Raw genomic sequence first — 17,554 nt, forward strand, 5'->3', positions numbered from 1 at the left:
CCACTCTGTCTACAGGAAAGCCACCCACATGGATGCTTATCTAAAACCGGATTCCCACCACCATCCATCCCAGAAGAATTCCCTCATCAAGACTCTATATCATAGAGCCCAATGCATCTCCGACCATGAACACATTTCCAGTGAACTCAAACACGTACGCCAAGCTCTTAAGGCTAATGGTTACTCCGACTACACAATCCGCAAAGCCATCACTCCAACCATCAAGAAGGATCCTGTTGAGGAGCCTTTCAAGACCATCACCTTACCCTACATTGCTGGGGTCACAAAAAAGATCTCCAAAATCCTGATTAAACACAAGATCCAGGTCCGATTCAACACAGTACATAAAATCCGTGATCTGGTCCCGTCTGTAAAAGATGTGGTTCCAGACATACAGTACCCTGGCGTCTACAAACTAAGTTTCCTCTGTGGTAGCAGTTACATTGGAGAAACCAAACGACATGTCTCGGACCGCATCCGTGAACATAAGGCAGACCTGAAACACGGTAGGACAAACACCTCAGCCGTGGCAGATCACTGTTACAATTCAGTGGGCTCACATGACATTGACTTCTCCAAGACAGAGGTTCTCTGCAAGCCATTTGGCTATCATGAGAGATTCGTTCATGAGGCGATCCACATATACAAACACAGAGACAATTTCAACCGAGAAGATGGATTCTGGCTTAGCAATCATTGGAAGGACGTAATAAACCATTTCGGATCTTAACTGATTGTGTTCACGTTAACGGTGACTTTCAGACCGCGTTCCACTCACTGGCATGGTGCAGTGTGCAGAGTAATGTATGGTGTCGTAATTGTACAGTAAACATATAGCAGTATGATACACATTAGGGTGGGTAGAATAATACATAGTGTTATATTAAAATGGATAAGGCAGCAACTGCAGCAGCAGCAGCAAGTGCAGCAGCAGCAGCAAGTGCAGCAGCAGCAAGTGCAGCAGCAGCAGCAACTGCAGCAGCAGCAGCAACTGCAGCAGCAGCAGAAACTGCAGCAGCAGCAGCAACTGCTGCAGCAGCAGTAACTGCAGCTCCCTTTGATGCTGTTAATCCTGCATAATGCACATGCATATGCAGTACTAATCACATTCCTGCATTTCCCATAAATATGCTAAATTCCTTTTGATATGCAAATTCCTTTGTCAATGCGCCCAGCTTATATATATGCTCCAAGCTCGTGTGCTGTTTCATTCAGACTCTGTCGCCTCGACGGACCTGGTTTTCACCTGAGGACGGCTGCTTGCGTTGTGGCCGAAACGTCGTGAGAATTGTTTTATTATGTTTTATTTTTATTATTTTATTACTTCCCTTCTACGTGACTTTACCGAAAGAACCAAGAAGATGAATCCCTGCAGTCACGAAAGCTTTAAATCGAAATCGTTTTAAATCCTTTATATTAAGTTCACTTGCTTGCTTGCTTGCGCGCTTACGACCGTGCAAATCTTTCGGTCGTTTTTTAACCCACTTACCGTGATCGAATCGAGCTGACATTTTGCACAGACTCGTTGTGCGTGACAATTTATTTTCGTGAAATTTTTTTTCCAAAATTTTCCACTTTTTAGGAAAAAAACACTTATCAACATGAATAAAACAGAGGGGACGAAAGGGGAAAAACATATATATTTTTTTTATTGTGAGTTTATTTAAGAAGTCTGTACATAAGCCAGGTTTTCATCATGCTACATGTAGCCACAGTGGCCTAATGGATAAGGCACTGGCCTCCTAAGCCAGGGATTGTGGGTTCGAGTCCCACCTGGGGTTGCTGAGAAAAAGCTGTTCATTTTGTAAAATCAAAATGTCAAGTTAACGAATCTGATAATTAAAAGCCAAAATGGCGCTGTGCCTATAGAAGAGAGTTTTAAAACAGTGTTCAATTATACTCTTTGGTTCTTTCGGTAAAGTTACGTCGGTATAGTGTCCATCATCAGATGATGATGATGGATGCTTGTGTTGATGATAGACGCTTGTGTTGAGCCCGAAACGTCGTGATTTATTTTATTTTATACCTACGTGAATTTACCAAAAGAACCAAAGAGTATGGATTCCTGAAGTCACGAAAGCTTCAAATCAAGAGTTTTAAACAGTGTACTTTGGTGACAATTATCAACATTGATCAAGCAGAGAATAAAAGGGGAAAATACATATCCATTTCTATTATTATTGCGAGTTTATTTAAGAAGTCTGTATATAAGCCAGGTTTTCATCATGCTACATGTAGCCCCAGTGGCCTAATGGATAAGGCACTGGCCTCCTAAGCCAGGGATTGTGGGTTCGAGTCCCACCTGGGGTAGCTGAGAAAAAGTTGTTCATTTTGTAGACGTTAAGTTTATGAATCTGACGATGATAAGCGAAGGTGGTACTGTGCCGATCGAAGAGAGTGTGAAATCAGTGTACTTTGGTGACAGGAATCAACATTGATAAAGCAGAGGGGACGAAAGGAGGAAATATGTATCCATTTTTAAATCCTTCATATTAAGTTCACTTGCTTGCTTGCGCGCTTACGACCGTGCAAATCTTTCGGTCGTTTTTTAATCCACTTCCCGTGATCCAATCGAGCTGACATTTTGCACAGACTCGTTGTGCGTGACAATTTATTATTATGGTCCACATCGGATTGGGAACATGTGGAAAAAATGACTGCCTCTTCAGCTGCCGCTATGTCGACTAAATGTAAGGACAACTTGATTTCCAAATTCAACCGCCTCTCAAACAAGAAACCGGACCCAAACACATTGAAAAGCTAGATGTTAACAAAGTCGTAATTAATCGCAGTAACAGTCCTATTTCTAAAGGTTTGAAATCCGTTTTAGCTAAAGGACTAAACTTTGCAGTCACACCTAGACACATACCAGTTAATGATATAATTGCTCGAGTAGATGTAGCTCTCAAGGGCTTGAGTCACATCGCTGCAGACGTAGCAAGATCTGAAATCTCTGTAACCCTCAAAAACGCTAAGATGCCAGCTAGCAACATCAGCAAAGATGAGCGTTTTGAATTAGCTCAATTAAAAAAGAGGGATGACATTGTCATCCTCTCAGCCGACAAAGGCAATGCCACTGTCATCATGGACAAAATAGAATACAACAACAAAATTCAAGAACTACTCAACGATGGCAGCTATACAAAAATAAAAAGAGACCCCACCAACAGCCTCGTCTCCAAAACCAACAACATCATTTCTGCTTCAACCGCATTAATTGATCAGACCAAACAGTTCTCGTTGAAACCTTCTGCAGCCAGGCCACCAAGATTGTACGGCTTGCCAAAGATACATAAAGAAGATACACCTCTTCGTCCCATTGTCTCTACTATCAACTCCCCCACTTACAAACTGGCTCGTTTTTTGTCCGAAATCCTACGGCCTTTCACTGGAAAAACCACCTCTGCAGTACTAAACTCTACTGACCTGGTATCGACAATCAAGGGGATTGCCCTGTCCCCAGACGACCTGCTTGTCAGTTTTGATGTGGTTTCCTTGTTCACCAAGGTGCCTGTGCCTGACACCATCGCAATCATTGAAGACTTGGTTCATCAAGGACTGAATGCTGGGGTACCCCCCCCTGGTGAGACACTGCTTAACCAATACATACTTCACCTGGAATGGAACCTTCTACAAGCAAATTGAGGGCACCCCAATGGGCTCCCCCCTATCTCCGGTTGTAGCCAACATCTTCATGGATAAATTTGAGACGGACGCCATCCAGACTGCCACTCTACGCCCGACCTTATGGAAGAGGTACGTAGACGACACTTTTGTCATCTGGCCACATGGCCGGCCTGCTCTAGACCAATTTCTCGACCACATCAATTCCATACACCCAGCCATCAGATTCACCATGGAAGTCGAAAATGATGGCAAGCTACCCTTTTTGGATGTCCTAATCAAAAGGAGACCTGATGGTTCAATGAGCCACTCTGTCTACAGGAAAGCCACCCAGACGGATGCTTATCTAAAACCGGATTCCCACCACCATCCATCCCAGAAGAATTCCCTCATCAAGACTCTTTATCATAGAGCCCAATGCATCTCCGACCATGAACACATTTCCAGTGAACTCAAACACGTACGCCAAGCTCTTAAGGCTAATGGTTACTCCGACTACACAATCCGCAAAGCCATCACTCCAACCATCAAGAAGGATCCTGTTGAGGAGCCTTTCAAGACCATCACCTTACCCTACATTGCTGGGGTCACAAAAAAGATCTCCAAAATCCTGATTAAACACAAGATCCAGGTCCGATTCAACACAGTACATAAAATCCGTGATCTGGTACCGTCTGTAAAAGATGTGGTTCCAGACATACAGTACCCTGGTGTCTACAAACTAAGTTGCCTCTGTGGTAGCAGTTACATTGGGGAAACCAAACGACATGTCTCGGACCGCATCCGTGAACATAAAGCTGACCTGAAACACGGTAGGACAAACACCTCAGCCGTGGCAGATCACTGTTACAACTCAGTGGGCTCACATGACATTGACTTCTCCAAGACAGAGGTTCTCTGCAAGCCATCTGGCTATCATGAGAGATTCGTTCATGAGGCGATCCACATATACAAACACAGAGACAATTTTAACCGAGAAGATGGATTCTGGCTTAGCAATCACTGGAAGGACGTAATAAACCATTTTGATACACATTAGGGTGGGTAGAATAATACATAGTGTTATATTAAAATGTATAAGGTATAGGGTGGTTTATAGCAATACAGTATGTAATTTAATGTTGGGTTTGCCTATGGCAGTATATAGTACGGTATAGACGCGTGTGATGTAAGAGAATAAAGTTTAGATGGAAGCATATTATATAATTTTTACAACGTAGAAATTGTTTATGTATTACTTACTGTTAGTAACTCAGCTTATTGTAGAGTATAGTAAGTATACTGATGATGCTATGTAGTTTATACTTTAGTTTGTTATGCAGTTTATACTTGTTTAGTAACTGCAGCTACATACTATTAACATTCCTTTCCTTTGTTAATGCTACCCCCTCCCCCCCTCCTTTGATGCTGCTAATCCTGCATAATGCACGGGCATAGTATTGATTTGGAACCCCCCCCGCCCACCTCCTACGCATTTTCCATATGCTGAATTCCTCTTGATATGCAAATTATTTTGTTTAGGCGCTCTTCTTCCCACCTCCCCCCCTCTAACCCAGCTTAAATATACGCTCCAAGCTTGGTGGTGTTTCATTCTTCGCCTGAGGACGGCTGCTTGCGTTGTGGCCGAAACGTCGTGAGAATTGTTTTATTATGTTTTATTTTTATTATTTTATTACTTACCTTCTACGTGACTTTACCGAAAGAACCAAGAAGATGAATCCCTGCAGTCACGAAAGCTTTAAATCGAAATTTATTTTTGTGAAAACATTTTTCCAAAATTTTCCACTTTTTAGGAAAAAAAATATTTCACTAACACAATCATATATTTTTCCTAAACACAGAAAATTATTCAAGAAAACAAAAATGTACAATATAAACAATCATACAAAAACTGAAAACCTTATAATCCTTATATACGACTTTCCTTATATTTCATTTAAAATACCAATGTAATAAAAATGAAACTCTTACTCAAGAAAAACAGAAATGAATAATAAAATAAAACCGATGCCACGCATATAAAGGATTTATAGTGAAAAACTTTGTTTTTACGGGTTAATTTTTTGCTGCTACTGCTGCCAATTTCTCCTCTGCACGTCTCACTACACGCGTGCAGTGACGTCACTCACCTCCACGGCTATGGCCACGCCCTTATCTCTGTTACGTCAGACACTCAAACTCCTCCCACTCAACGAGTGACCACGTGACCGCTCAACGGTTCGTGCTGTGCGTGTCAGACTTGAGCAAAAAAGTTTGTGAATGTCAGAGTCAGTATGAGAGTGAGTATGAGTGAGAGTGAGTATGAGTGAGAGTGATTGAGTGTGAGAGTTGGTGAGTGTTTTAGTGAAAGAGTGAGTGTGAGTGAAAGAGACAGTGAATGTGAGAGTGCCTTTAAGAGTGTGCGAGTGAGTTAGTGAGAGGGTGAGTGTGATATGGAGTCTCACCGTGCCTCCTGCTCTTTTCCAATCCCTGTAAATAATCGCAACAAGAGCTCGGCTCTTTGTGCTGCTACTGCAGTTACCTCCTCTGCACCTTCTCCGTACACGCGTGCAGTGACGTCACACCTCCACGGCTATGGCCACGCCCCTATCTCTGTTGCGTCAGACCCTCAGACCCCTCCCGCTCAACGAGTGGCCACGTGACCCCCCAACGATTTGTGGTGTGACTGGTGAGACTTGAGTGAAAAAGTTCGTGAATTTGAGTAAGCGTCAGAGTAAATGGGAGAGTGAGTATGAGTGAGAGTGAGTGTAAGAGTTAGTGAGTGTTTTAGTGAAAGAGTGACATTGAGTGAGAGTGAGTATTCTAGTGAAAGAGTGAGGAGAGAGTGAGAATGAGTGAAAGTGAGTGCATGAGAGAGTGATTGAGTGTGAGAGTTAGTGAGTGTTTTAGTGAAAAAAGTGATGAGATCACTGCATGTCACATTCAAGTGGTGAGGTCACTGTATGTCACATTCAAGTGATGAGCTCCTCCTCCTGCACGTAGCGTGGCACAGCAGTCAACCCCCATGGCACCTGTTAGGTCTGTCCCATGACGTCCTGAATGAGTGGGTAGGCGAATGGGTCATTGGTGGGAGAGTGATTTGGTGGGTGCTAGAGTGAGTTGGTGGTTGGGTGGTAGAGTTACTTGGTGGGTGGATGGGTGAATGAATGAGTGGGTAGGTGGATGGGTGATTGAATGGTTGGATGAGTGGGTGGGTTCCTGCGAGGAGGAGGTGGGAGGTGGAGGAGGTTGAGGTGGAACTGGTGGTGGAGGAGGTGGACTCCTGACAAGGCAATTTTACCCCACCCTACCTGGCCATTATAACCCCACCCTACCTGGCCATTATAACCCCACCCTACCAGCCTATTTTAGACCCCAGTGACACGACAAATATGAACCCAGACCCTACACATCACTGACAATTATCACGATTAGTAATACCCCTCGACAACAAAGCCGCACCTAATTAGCATCATTGCATACATTGACATAATTACCTAATTTTGTAAAATTACACCTTTTACATTTTTCATTTGATTTTTATTATTTTTCAAGACAATATATACAACAATCCCGACTCTGATGCCTGTTGTATATTTGGAGTTTACATGTTTCTCTCACTCTCCCCTTTGTCGTGTGAATTTATGTCTGGCTCTTCTATTTGTCCCTCCACATTTATAGTTGCTGATATAAATTTACACGTAAAAAGCCACTTAATTTGGCAATAATATGTGGCCAGGTCACGTCTGAAAAATAGATATATATCTTATGGGCCTTACCTGGTAAAATAAACAAATAAGCAGGTGGCTAGGTGAGTGATTGAATGAGAGTGTGGCTGAGTGAGTGATTGAGTCAGTGGTTGAGGGAGTGAGTGGCTGAGTTAGTGAGTAGTTGAATGAGTGAGTGGTTGAGTGAGTGGGTAGCAGAGTGACTAAGCAGCTGAGTGAGTGGTTGAGTGAGTGAGTGGCTGAGTGGGTGGCTGAGTGAGTGACTGAATGGCTGAGTGAGTGGCTGAGTGAGTGGTTTAGTGAGTGAGTGGTTGAATGAGTGGCTGAGTGAGTGGCTGAGTGAGTGGCTGAGTGGGTGGCTGAGTGGGTGGCTGAGTGGGTGGCTGAGTGGGTGGCTGAGTGAGTGACTGGCTGAGTGAGTAAGTGGCTGAGTGAGTGAATGGCTGAGTGAGTGGCTGAGTGAGTGGTTGAGTGAGTGAGTGGCTGAGTGAGTGGCTGAGTGAGTGACTGGCTGAGTGAGTAAGTGGCTGAGTGAGTGAATAGCTGAGTTAGTGGATGAGTGGCTGCGTGAGTGAGTGGTTGAGTGAGTGAGAGGTTGAGTGAGCGGCTAAATGAGTCGGTGGCTGAGTGACTGAGTGGTTGAGTGAGTGGCTGATTGAGTCAGTTGGCTGAGTGATTGAGTGGCTGAGTGGGTGAGACACGGGGAGAGAGAAGGAGACACGGGGAGAGAGGGGAGGGAGACACGGGGAGAGAGGGGAGGGAGACACGGGGAGAGAAGGGAGGGAGACACGGGGAGAGAGAGGAGGAAGACACGGGGAGAGAGATGAGGGAGACACAGGGAGAGAGAGGGGGGGGGAGACACGGGGAGGAGGTGAGAGGCAGGAGGAGTCTGTGGAGGAGGAGAGTGTGTGGAGGTGAGAGGGGAGAGATAGGAGGAGAGTGCGTGGAGGAGGCGAGGGCTCCTATAATGATGACTTCAAGGCATGCTGGGAGACAAGTTCATGTGACCCACATAGCACAGGGGCAACAGTGCCGGCTGGAGCCATCGCTGTTGGAACCGCATGGGCAGGGGACACAGAACGTGGCCTCCAACCCACCACCTGCACCAGCATCACCACCACAACCAACAACCACAACTAGAACCACAAATTCAATCACAAATGTAACCACAGCCACAACCATAACTACAAATAAAACCACAACCATAACCACAACTATAACCACAACTGTAACTAAAACCAACAACTACAATTATAACCACACCCACAACTATAACCACAATTATAACCATATCTACAACCACAACTCTCCGCACTAAAACTATGGACACAACTATAACCACAACCATAATATAACCACAACTATAACCACATCTCCGGTTAGCACAGTTGGCTAGGGGAAGCCCTGGACTGGTTCAGATGATCGTCACTGGTGTTGGCCGTGAGCGGGAATCGAACTCCCTCGGGTCCGTGGCGTGGCGTGCGAACCGCTACTCTACCGCTCCCTACATATACAACAACCATGAAAGCCAACATAACCATCTTCACCACAACTATAACCACAACAACATAACATAACCATCACAACTTTGACCACAATCACAAATATAACCACAAACCCAAGTATAACAACAAGAACATAACCACCACAGCTATAACTACAACCATCACAACCTCAACTATAACCACAGCAACCATAACATAACCACTGCAACCTCCACGTACACAACTATAGCAACAAAAAATATAACCCCCACAACCGCAATTATAATCACAACCAAAATCACAATAACAACCAACATAACCACCTACACCACAACTAAAACCTCCACTACAACCACCGATACAACCACAACTATAACCGCAGCCACCACAACCATAACAAGCAACATAACCACAACAACCACATTGATGCTGCTACTCAAACACCACCTACACAACCACTGTATCAAGGCTCTATATCCCCGTGTGTCCATGTGTCTCCGTGTGTCTCCACGTGTCCCTGTGGGTGGGTGAATAGATGGGTTAGTGGGCGAGTTGGTGAGTGGGCAAGCGAGTGGGTGGGTGGGTGTGCGGGCGATGGAATCGAACCTGCACCTCTGGAGTGCAAATACAGTGAACTAACCACCCGCAATGTGGTGGGGTAAAGTGTGGGTACGCCCACCTTGCTCCAACACGTGTAGATCAGCGTGGAAGAGTAGACCAAATACCATAATTAACGGCGTCTAGGGGAGGCCTCCTCCGCCAGCAGGCGATTCGCCTCTTTCACAATAAACCCTTCCTTGCAAATGTAAAGTAGTAACTCGGCAGGAGACGACTTCACGGATAGCACACTCTTTATTTTCACCAACTTGTAGTTACACGGATGACTAACACCCTACTTCGTTACACGGGTGACCAACACCCACTTAGCTACACGGGTGACGGACACCCACTCAGCTACAACTTCGTTACACGGGTGACCAACACCCACTTAGCTACACGGGTGACCAACACCCACTCAGCTACACGGGTGACCAACACCCACTTAGCTACACGGGTGACCAACACCCACTCAGCTACACGGGTGACCAACACCCACTCAGCTACACGGGTGACTAACACCCACTCAGCTACACGGGTGACCAACACCCACTCAGCTGTACTGACACGGGCTCTTACGCCCTGTAGCCTTCCGGGACACACCCAGCCGGGGTGCCCGTCTCGGCTCTGGGTACCACCGTCCCGACCCACACGGGCGTCGGACTACGGTCCCCCCAGTCTCGGCTCCGAGCCACACAGGGCCCCTACCTCCTCCACCCCGTCTTCGGTCTTCAACTGGTTAACACTGACCACGAGTGCTCTCGCGCGTCCCCCTTTATACCCCTCCTGCGGACGTCGCTGAGAGTACTCACTTATCTGACCAATCACTGCGCACTCGCTACGATCCTCTTTTCCCAGCTTGTGTGAGCGCGCCTCACCACCGCCGCGCGCGTCCATGCCACGCCCACACCGTGTGCCCAACCCCGCGCCCCGTGATCCATCACTGCCGGCGCACGTCAATACCACCACTACATCACCCCCTACCACATAGCTCGCAGCCGACCCGGCTGCTAATAAAACATACAACACCCCTTCACCCCCATGTGTGCCCCGTAACATAACACAAACCCTAACAACACAACATGAACACCGCAATCCGCAAAACCCAGCAACCGCCACACCCGCAACAAGAACAACATGCACAATCCAGCGAGTGGCAACGATACTGTGTATGCGGAAAGAGTAACAATAAAAAAAATTTCTTTAATCATTTTCTCTTCTTTTCTCTCCGACTCATGCAGCGTCCCAATGTCCGAGCGTCCCTTGAACGGGACATTACCCCGGCAGAGGGGGAAGCCGGCAACGAAGTCGGGCTTTAACAAAAAAAAGAATATTTTTTTTTTTTCATGAAAAGTGTTGCGTCCTTGACCGAGTCCGCCTTGCCGGACCGTCGTACGGCACAGGACGCAGTTGGCCATCCGGCGGCGCCGGCAGTTCAGGAAGGCATGGGCCAGGCATCGGGGCTCCGTGCGAGCCGCGGGGTTCCGGTTCCCGACGGTCAACAGCCGTCAGGTCCGAGACACCTGGGGGTGGATCAGGTGGAGACACGTGAGGATCAGCCTGCGACACATCCCTCCCCGAGTCGACGGTCACATCACACGCTCGGTCGTCACGGCACAACCCGGGGTCACGCGGCGCCGCGTAGGGTTTCAGTCGGGAGGAGTGCACGTACCAACGGCGTTTTCCCCATTTAATCTGTATACTCTGGGGTCGTGCAACCCGCACAATTTCCACCGGTCCCCTCCATGGTCTCAACAGTTTGGGGGACGTAGCCAACGGTGCGTGTGGACAATGCAGCCAGGCCTTATCGCCCGGTTCCCAATTGTGCGTATGCACCTTCCGTTCATGCAATCGCTCGTTCGCGATCTGCCGAGAGCGTGAATTCAATCTCGCAGCCTCTCGCGCCTCAGCCAATTTGGCGATGTTAAACTTAATGTGGTCTGCCAATTTAGATTTCGCACGTGGCTGTGAAATCCCCAGTTGGACGTCCATGGCCGGATCAGCCTCCCGCCCATACATCAGAAAAAATGGAGAAAACCCCGTCGCCGCATGGGGTGCCATCCGATAGGCCGCTAGTACCCCCGGTACCTGTAAGTCCCAATCCACCTGGTCGTCGCATACCTGTTGGCACAGCATAGACGTAATCGTCCTGTTCAGATGTTCAACCATACCGTCAGTCTGCGGGTGGTACGGGGAGGTACGTACTTTCTTTGTACCCAACAGGTCGCACACCTCGCGCAACAAAACACTCGAAAAGTTTTTCCCTTGATCCGTCAGCAAGCGTTCGGGGGCGCCTTTGTCCAAAACGTAACCTTGGACAAAGGCGTCCGCCACTGCCGCAGCCGACTGGTTGGCGAGTGGCCACGCCATGGGCCAGCGGGTGAAGTACTCTACGCCAACCAGCAGGAACTTATTTCCCCGAGGTGTAGTGGGAAAGGGCCCCAAGATGTCTAGCGCGACCAATTCGTTCGTGCGCGAAACTTGAATGGATTGAAGCGGTGGATTAGCCGCTATTTGTGGCGGTTTTCTTTTAGCGCACCCTACACACCCCTTAAGAATGTTCGCCACGTCACTGCCCATCCCAGGCCAATAGTAGTCTCGCTGAATGAGGGCGAGCGTTTTGTGAAACCCCAGATGCATGAGTCGTTCATGGGCAGCCAGGACGACCTTACCCCGTACAGCAACCGGCACCACAAGCATGTGACGCCGGGACATGGAGTCCCACTTCATCAAGAGGCCCTGTCTGCACACCCAGGAACCGACCCGCGTTTCCCCGCCCTCGGGAACGTTAACCTTCCGACGTAGCGCGAGTAGGGAGCTGTCGGCCATTTGCAGACGGCCCCACTCGATGAGAGGCAATGCTAACAGCGAGTCCCTCCCCGTGGGGGCGTCGACCCCCGTAGTATCCGTGGCGGCTAGCACCACTTCCGCGGGGACATCGACAGAAGGTTTACACCGCGCCGATCCCAACTGACATGCGCATTCCGTACGCGTCGGCAACCGTGACAATGCATCCGCATTCGAGTGGCGCAACCCCTTGCGGTAAATCGTCGTGAATTGGTAGTCCTGAAGGACCTCCAACCATCGGGACAATTGGCCGGATGGCTGCGCCACCCGCATAGCGTATTGGAGAGCCGCATGGTCCGTGCGAACCGTAAAGTGACGGCCATACAGATACGGCCTGAATTGCTGTATAAAAAACACAATCGCCAGCAATTCACGCCGTGTCACGCAGTAGCGTTGTTCCGCGGGGGACAGAACCCTGCTACCGTAGGCGACCACCCGTTCGACCCCCCCGACCACCTGTGAGAGCACTCCCCCGATACCCGTGTTACTGGCATCCGTGTCGAGCACAAACGGTTGCGTGAAATCGGGGTAACACAAGGGGGGAGCCTGCACCAAGGCGTCACGAAGGGAGCAGAACGCGGCCTCCTCCTCCGGCCCCCAGTGAAACCGCACCCCTTTAGCCGTCAAGGCGTGCAGGGGCCTGGCTATGGTGGCAAACTGTTTGACAAAACGACGGTAATAGGAGGCAAATCCTATGAAGCTGCGGACTTCAGTAACAGAGGTCGGTGTTGGCCATGAGCCGACGCATTGCGTCTTAGCAGGGTCCGTCGAGATCCCCGAACGGCTAACGATATGGCCCAAATACCTGACCGATTCCCGAAGCAGAAAACATTTAGCCGGTTTAAATTTAAGCTTCGCGGAACGCATCCTGAGAAACACTGCCCTCAGTCGCTGGAGGTGCTCCTCAAAAGTTCGGCTGAAAACGATGATATCATCGAGGTAAATCAAACAGGTGTCCCATTGAAGGCCTGACAAAACCAATTCCATGAGCCTCTGGAACGTGGCAGGAGCGGAATGTAAACCCATGGGCAATCGGTTGAACTCAAATAGGCCTCCCGGTGTCCGGAAAGCGGTTTTAGGTTTTGATTCGTCATCGAGGGGCAATTGCCAAAATCCCGAAAGCAAATCGAGCGTCGAAAAAAAACTGTGCTCCTGCCAAGGCATCCAGCGACTCATCCATCCTGGGGAGCGGATACGCATCGGCCATTGATATTTTGTTTAGGCGGCGGAAATCAACACAGAACCGCAGGGATCCATCCTGTTTTTTAACCAAGACGATAGGAGCACCCCACGGACTGGAAGAGGGCGCAATGATGTCGGCCGCCAACATGTCATTTACTGCCGACTGCACATGCTCCTTCTCGGCTGGACTGAGCCGGAAGGGATTCTGTCGAATAGGGGCCGCGTCCCCAGTCTCTATGTGGTGGCGCAACAGGTCTGTGCAGCCAATGTCGTACTTGTGCCTGCTAAACACGTCAGCGAACTCGAGCAGCAAGCCCCTCCATGCACCCAACTGCACACTGGACAAGGTACTGGACCCGGCACACAACGAGTCCAACCACTCCGTCCCCTCCTCACTTTGGGGATGCGTATCGACATGCGAATCGGCGTGAGCAACGAGCTGTTCCTCGACGGGTAGCGGCGTGGCGTGAGCGAGCACCGTTCCCTGCGTAATCACGGCCGGCCGCGACCCCGTATTCAGGACCACAACGAACGGCTCACTGTCCCCTCTCACCATGGTCTGGGCCACCGCTAAGTCGAGGTCCCCTTTAGCCCTGTTAGACGGCCCCAATAGAACTCCCTGCGCCCCCGCATCCGCCCCAAGGGGTTTTCTCAACCGAAGGGGTACCAACATTTGCGATCCCGGGGGCACCCGTACAGTCCGGGTTGCCAGCGCCTGCACCGTCGCACAAGCCGTGCGTATCTTATTTGGACTCTTCAAAAACTCAACCCGCCGACCCGACGGAAGCTCAATGCAGGCCTGGTCTATGAGAATTTTTATGGGCATTTTAGACAGAAAGTCCGTGCCTAGTAAACAAGGAACGGCCAACGATGATGATACAAAAATAGGACCCGCCAATTTAATGTCGCCAATACAAATATTCGCCCGAATCTGGCCGATGATTCCCAAAGATCCCCCGTTTGCCGCGTAAAATGGTACGTCCACCGGCAGAAGTGGTCGACATTGTACGGGAAGAATATTATAAATAAGGTCCGAAATAATAGTGGCCGACGCACCCGTGTCCACGAGCACCCGGACCTCAACCCCGTCAATGTACCCCGTTACCACGGACGACCCGGCCGACGCAGCCACAATCCTGTGGGCCAATTCGGACCACTCGACTGCCTTCGGGCCGTACGCGGACCCCTCTCGCCGAACCGAACCCCCGGCGCCCATACACGGTCCCCCCACCGCTAAGCGGCGACCCGAACGTGCCGTGCGTGTGGACCGAACGTGTGAGGTGCCGCGACTTGCCGGGTTCAGTTGGGATGTCTTGAGTCCCTGGTCGTCGTCCGGACGTGGTCCCGCGGTGCGTTGACGCGGGGCCCGGCACCCGGACGCGACGTGGCCCCGAAGGCCGCAGTTGTAGCAGACGACGAGGAACGTCGTAGGTTTCGGTTGCTCCAGCTTGCGGGAGGAGCGTGTGGGCGAACGACCTCCCGTTCTCCACTCCCCCGGCCTCGAACCAGCGAAGGCCTCCTCCCGAGGCACAGCAGGCTGAGGTCCGATGATCGTGGCGGCCGGTGCCCCGTTCTCCACCGATGCGCAGACGACCGTCGGCTTCCGCTGTAGGACCTCGTAAGCGTGGATACTCGTGGCAATCCCCAGGGAGCAGATGTCCATCTCGTCCGCCGTATTAATGGGAACTCCCAATCCGTGAGCCAGCGCCAGCAGCTGCTCCGTCACCATGGCGTCCTTCCCCTCCTTGTCCATGCGGGGAAAAGCTGAATCCGCCAGGGCGAGCAGCGCCGTGCGATAGGCGAGCGTTGTTTCTCCAACCACCTTCCGCCGATCGTAGAACTGGTGGCGACAGGTCGAGGGCGGCCCGAACACCTTGGCCAACAGGTATAGCGCGGCCTGGAGCGTTGAGCGGGACGACCTCGGGGCAGACGTGAAGGCCGCAAGCGCGTCGTCGTCGAGCATCGCTGGCAGCGCGCGCAGGGCAGTGGTGTCGGACCACCCCGACATTTCTTGATGCGCAATGAACCGTCGCTGGAAGGCTCCCCAGTCGCCCCCGTCCGCCTTGAACACCGACAGCGCGGGCAATCGTTGCTGGAGAACTCGATCGTCGTCGTCGTCGTTGGAACGATTTTCCCGCGCGCCGCTGTGGTTGTAGAAAATGTCGGCTCCCTCTGCAGGCGCAAAATGGAGAGCTCCGGCGCTCGCCGATGACGCGGGCTGCGCTGTGTGGAGACCTCTGGCCACGTGGTGTCCGCGTTTCCCGCCAACCGGAGGCGGACCCTCAAAAATGGCGCCAACTCCCAAACTTTTGGCGCGAAACGCCTTATGGCGGGAACCCTCCAGCCGCGCCGCCTCTTCCAACCCCGCAGGCGTTCCACCGGCCGCTGGAACGGAGATCTCCGCCAAGATCGCAGCGGCGGCGAGCAGCAACTCCGCCAGGCGGGAGTGTGCGTCCTGCAGGCTGGTGTCGGAGGCGGGCGGAGCATCGGCCATTTCCGCGAAGTGCTGCATCGGCGGCAACTCCTCGTCCTCTCCTCCCGAGGGTGGTGTCACCGGTACGTCGTCGTCTCCCCGGTCTTGCACGTGGGAACGAGAAGTCTTCCTTGTGTCCATTCTCATTGAAGACAGGTTTACTTCTGACGCCAGTTGTAAAGTAGTAACTCGGCAGGAGACGACTTCACGGGTAGCACACTCTTTATTTTCACCAACTTGTAGTTACACGGATGACTAACACCCTACTTCGTTACACGGGTGACCAACACCCACTTAGCTACACGGGTGACGGACACCCACTCAGCTACAACTTCGTTACACGGGTGACCAACACCCACTTAGCTACACGGGTGACCAACACCCACTCAGCTACACGGGTGACCAACACCCACTCAGCTACACGGGTGACTAACACCCACTCAGCTACACGGGTGACCAACACCCACTCAGCTACACGGGTGACTAACACCCACTCAGCTACACGGGTGACCAACACCCACTCAGCTGTACTGACACGGGCTCTTACGCCCTGTAGCCTTCCGGGACACACCCAGCCGGGGTGCCCGTCTCGGCTCTGGGTACCACCGTCCTGACCCACACGGGCGTCGGACTACGGTCCCCCCAGTCTCGGCTCCGAGCCACACAGGGCCCCTACCTCCTCCACCCCGTCTTCGGTCTTCAACTGGTTAACACTGACCACGAGTGCTCTCGCGCGTCCCCCTTTATACCCCTCCTGCGGACGTCGCTGAGAGTACTCACTTATCTGACCAATCACTGCGCACTCGCTACGATCCTCTTTTCCCAGCTTGTGTGAGCGCGCCTCACCACCGGCGCGCGCGTCCATGCCACGCCCACACCGCGTGCCCAACCCCGCGCCCCGTGATCCATCACTGCCGGCGCACGTCAATACCACCACTACACAAAGATAAAACAAAGTCTCTTTGACTCATCCCATCAGCCTCTCATCAGCAGCAATGGCTCAACTCGAGCGCCACTCTGGGCCGGTTTCCACCTTCAGTGCCTCAGCAGCAGCAGAGCCGGGCTCTGCTTGAACCGATGCCGTGAGCCCAGCAGCTGTGTAGAAGCCCGCGGCTGTGGGCCGCCTTTGTCTCTCCCCGGCCACTGCTGACGTGTCCACGCCATGCGAGGTTCTCACCTTCAGGCTGAGTGGACCTCGAGGAGGCCCAGACAGCGAACCGCTTCAGAAGTTGGCGCCACTCGCCCCGGCGGAAGCGGAAGTAGCAGCGGGGGAGGGGGTATGGGGGGGGAGGGGGTATGGGGGGGAGGGGGTATGGGGGGGGGAGGGGGTATGGGGGGGGAGGGGGTATGGGGGGGGAGGGGGTATGGGGGGGGAGGGGGTATGGAGGGGGAGGGGGTATGGGGGGGGAGGGGGTATGGGGGGGGTATGGGGGGGGAGGGGGTATGGGGGGGGGAGGGGGTATGGGGGGGGAGGGGGTATGGGGGGGGAGGGGGTATGGGGGGGGAGGGGGTATGGGGGGGGAGGGGGTATGGGGGGGGAGGGGGTATGGAGGGGGAGGGGGTATGGGGGGGGAGGGGGTATGGGGGGGGAGGGGGTATGGGGGGGGAGGGGGTATGGGGGGGGAGGGGGTATGGGGGGG

At 51.5% G+C, this 17,554-nt stretch overlaps 2 non-coding genes across 2 annotated transcripts; both read left to right on the plus strand.

Annotated features, from left to right (window-relative positions):
• The first annotated feature begins 1,708 nt into the window (after nucleotides 1–1,708).
• TRNAR-CCU (transfer RNA arginine (anticodon CCU)) lies at nucleotides 1,709–1,781 on the plus strand. The gene has a single exon. It is a non-coding gene; the product is annotated as a tRNA-Arg (tRNA).
• Nucleotides 1,782–2,237: 456 nt separating this feature from the next.
• Nucleotides 2,238–2,310, plus strand: TRNAR-CCU (transfer RNA arginine (anticodon CCU)). The gene has a single exon. It is a non-coding gene; the product is annotated as a tRNA-Arg (tRNA).
• Nucleotides 2,311–17,554: the final 15,244 nt, after the last annotated feature.

The sequence above is a fragment of the Lethenteron reissneri genome, chromosome 45, assembly GCF_015708825.2.
Source record: "Lethenteron reissneri isolate LAM-NWPU_2019-01 chromosome 45, ASM1570882v1, whole genome shotgun sequence".
Classification (NCBI taxonomy): Eukaryota; Metazoa; Chordata; class Hyperoartia; order Petromyzontiformes; family Petromyzontidae; genus Lethenteron; species Lethenteron reissneri.